The sequence below is a fragment of the Epinephelus moara genome, chromosome 21 (assembly GCF_006386435.1).
Source record: "Epinephelus moara isolate mb chromosome 21, YSFRI_EMoa_1.0, whole genome shotgun sequence".
Taxonomy (NCBI): domain Eukaryota; kingdom Metazoa; phylum Chordata; class Actinopteri; order Perciformes; family Serranidae; genus Epinephelus; species Epinephelus moara.
In genome coordinates this window covers 16,485,614-16,490,152 of record NC_065526.1, presented here as the reverse complement: position 1 = coordinate 16,490,152, position 4,539 = coordinate 16,485,614, and positions in this window count along the sequence as shown.

The window sequence follows — 4,539 nt, the reverse complement described above, 5'->3', positions numbered from 1 at the left end:
TTTTTATTGCTGCCACGTCGGAAATTACGTGCTTGTTATTGAGTAACTTTAAAACCACATAATACTACATTGGAACTGAGCAAGACTTTATGGGCCAGAGGAACAAGCCAATAACACTTATATGACCATTGTAGATGTGGATTCTGTGGGGGAAGCAGGTGCGTAAATAAAGTTGCACCGGGGCCCACTGGGTTGGGGGGGACTCAGATTGTAACTATGTAACTACACCTGTGTTAAAAAAAAAAAAAAAAAAGACAAGCAGGATTTATACTTGTGCGTCAGCGCGACACATTTTCCCCACAAATACAGCATGCTAATGTTTTTAGCACGAGCCTATGGCATTTTCATTGTATAAATTAGCCTAGCAGCTTTCAGACTTTTCCTCTACTCATATGAAGCCAGGGACAACAGTGACATTTAACAAAGGTAACGTTACAAAATTCAGTTACATTACAACTCACAAGGTTCACTGACAAAACAACTGTCTTAGGGCGCATTCACACCAGGGTAGTCAGGGGGACTCGGTTCGATTGGGCGGGGAATGCCGAAAAATGTCACACCTTCATTTGGTTCGGTTCGCTTTCACACTGCACTTTAAAGTGAACCAAACAGCCTGGACAATGTGCCTGCACCTCCTCACTACTCCACGTCTGCCCATGAGACATTTTCCAACTTTTTCTTTGATTACCTCTGCTTCTCCCGGTTTGTGTTCTTGGCTTTGTTTTTTCTACCCAAAATGCACTGTGCTCTACATCACTTCTTCTCTTTGGTTCACTTCCTCTCTTTGATTTGCTGGATAGTTCATTTGCATTTCCCACTGTAAGCGAACCGCACCAGGGTTCACTTGCAAGTGAACCGAGACCCCCAGTTTTCAAGCAGTCCAGGGTTCACTCGTTTGGTCCGCATGAATGAGTTCAAATGAGCATTCACACCACTCCAAACAAACCAATCTCTCCATGGAAGCGGACCAGGGTTCGTTTAAAGCGGACCAAACAGTGCCAGTGTGAATGTGTCCTTATACTAAACACGTTTTCCAAACAAATATAACATGCTAACGTTATTAGCCCAAGCCTATGGCATTTTACATTGTATAAATTAGCCTAGCGAAGAGTGGAGATTTCCTCTGTTCATATGAAGCCAGGATAAATTACACATAAGATTTAAAATGATATTTTTGTGGAGGCTTTATTGTCTTCACAATTTATTGTTTCTTGTCTGTGAAATTACAGTAAATAAAAGCTTTGTTTCCACTGAGGGAAATGGTTTCAGCCAACAGAAACAGACAGCAGGTCTGCAGCTACATTTCTGGGGAGGTGCTTGTCAGGCTCCGACATAGCGTACAGCGTAAATTCAAAGCAAAATTATAAATCCTGCGTTACATAAGTTAAAAATGGTGCCATTTGCTCTTGGCTGTATTCCCTCAAAAATACGAACCCATCTTCATCATGATTTCCTTTTCCTTTCTCTGTCTTTTTTATATATATGTATATATATATATATATATATATATATATATATAACAGTCAGTAGCAATCTACAACTAATTATATGCTCATTCTACATTAAAAAAAAATACAAAAAATAAATTATATGATCGAAATAAACCATAAAAACTATGTATAAACTATTTTAAAAATCTGTTCAATTTTGTCATATACATGTATGCAAAGATGATTGTTGGTAACATGTATGTTAATGTCATCTAGTGTCAAGAGTCTATTTGATCATGTGACAAGACGATACAATCTGCTAGATAGTTTGGGCGCAAAATCTGTCAAGACTGACAAACTAATACATCTATAAGTCCAGCGTGCAGTCGAGCCTTTTAAGCATAAAAGCAGCAGTAAGAAAGGACGAGAGAGAAACAAACAACACCTGCAAAACGGTAGATGGGACTGCCATTCAGAGTTAAAATACTTTACCTTATTGCAGTCCTTCACAACGGAATTTACAACCAGATGTTATGGCTCCCTCACACAAGACTGAGACGTTATTAGAAAAACATATATAAAATAATAATCACATAATTATTTTACTTGATATGTTTTATTCCATGCTTTGTAAACAATATAGCATCACCATTGCAACATATTGTTATGCATGTTTTGTTTTACTGTCCTGCCATGCCGTCTGATGTTCTGTTGTTTGTCCCATGCCGTCCAGAAGGTGTTGTCCGTTTGCTGTCTGCACTCTGCCTGATTCCATGTGAATGCAGCCTAAGTGTCGGAGGAAAATTTCATGGCAAAGGACACCTAATCCTCCATTTCATATGTGTCCCCCCGAGGGTTGAAACAAAACCTATGTCCTTGGTCCACTGCCCAGTAGTTATGGTCAGAAGTTGTATTTTTTCACATCCTCATTGTACAAACTCATTCACATATAGTCGGACATGGATATTCTCCAAAAGTCATGGCCGCCATCAGCCAATCAGCCACAGACCCTATGGGTGTTTGGATACAGATGAAAACTTTTAAAACTCTTTTCTGTTTACAAATCAAGCAAAGAAATGTGAGGACATTGTGCAGCCTTGACAGCAGTGTGTTTGTGCTCTCTGTGCTTTCTGGTGCATATACCCTGAGGAGATGATCTTTTATTCCTTCTGTGTGTGACCACAAAGAATCACACAGCAAAATCACCATATATTTTGTTTTTATCACCACATGAAAACACATTTATGTGCTGTTTTTATTTATGAGATAACCCAGAGGTGAACATGTGACCCTGGTATCTGAGGTCAGAATTTATTTTTTGACATTAAAGGTCCAGTGTGAATGATTTAGGGGGATATAGTGCAGCAATGAAATATAGTAAGTGTGTTTTCTTCAGTGTATAATCACATGAAAATAAGAATCGTAATGTTTTCGTTGCCTTAGAATGAGCCATTTATATCTACATAGGGAGCGGGTCCTCGTCACCATGTTGTGCCACCATGTTTCTACAGTAGCCCGGAGTGGACAAACCAAACACTGGCTCTAGATAGGGTCATTCACATTTTCCTGTTTTTGCATTGGTCACTGTAGTTAGCAGCCCCTCCATGACAGAAGTGCAGAAAAATTGCCATTTTTTTGGGATGTGAAATTGCTTCATTCAGCATTTTTACCAGTTTAAGTCCATCCAAAGCACCCCAGATGTCCCTCTCCCCAGCAATGCTTTCCAGCTCCTCCTGGGGGACCCCAAGGCGTTCCCAGGCCAGATGAGAGATGTAATCCCTCCAGCGAGTTCAGTGACCAGGTCCATTTTACAGAGGAAGAAGAGTAAAAACCTTCTGAATGTCTGAATCAGATAAAAGGTGAGCATACATTTGCAGATGCTGGGCAAGTGCGCCGTTTTCGACGTGCCATACAGAGTAAGAGGAACACTGAACTGTAATGTGAAACTGCTTAATTCAGTGTTTTTACTGGTTTTAATCACCTGGTCTGTTTGTTTTGAAGAGGAAGAGTCCTCTGCGGATAACTCAGCTGCCGGTAAAAACCTCCTGAACAATGAACACTGAAGGAATTCTAACCAGGAGAAGTTTAGCTGGCTGCAATCTGCAGTCCTTAGAATTAGAATTTTATTTCGGTCTGCAAATAGAAATAAGAACATCATGTATTCATCTACAAACTCATGTAAATTAAGTCATAGCCAGACACTTAAATAGTACAGTGCAAAACATTACAATAAAGCAATTTAACATAACATAGACACTTCTGCATTCGGAAAAAGGTGTCGGCTGAAGCTACCCTTTTAACAACACGTCATATTTAGCATATTCCTCACCGCTAGATGCCACAAAATCCCTCAAATCTTACACACTGGACCTTTAACCTTTGTTTGGTAATCCTAGGCAATTGTTTTCCTGTGAATGTGCAAGTATACTTAGGTTTTTCAAAGAATGTGCCATGTGCTGTAAATACTAGGCCTTTACATGCTCACTGTGATTTGGTCAGCTAAAGTACAGGATAGTTTTTCCAACATCAGGAAGTTGAACTTCAACTTCCAAGTTTGTAATTTCATATTAAATACATACATTTGTAAAAAAAAAAAAAAAAAAAAAATCAATATCATGCATGTCTTTTTAGCGATATCCCAAATGATACAGGATTTTACTCCTTAGTGTACCAGTGAATGAAAAGGGTAAATTAAACACATTTTAAGGGAGACTTTTTAACCTTTCATGATATGGGGGTCTTTCAGGGTCTTCCTGATTGTGTAACATCCCATCTGATAATGTCAAAATAAATTGCCCCATAAAATTACTCCGATTGCTCGTTATCTCAGATGGCATTGGCTCACTACCAGTTTTGGGGCAGAATGTTCCGATGCATAGCAATCAGCTGGATGTTTTTTGATGATTTTTTTTGTAAAATTTAAATGTATGCATTGCTGTGGCATAAATTTTAGGCTTTACACTTCATGTAGCTTTTTTGCATTTCACCATGAGGTCAGGACAGTTATCTGCTATGATATTTTGTTACTGTAATGTCTAATAATTCTTAAACTTTGTAATACCATCAATGCAATAAATCAATTCAATAAATATGTTTTTTCATGTTTCTT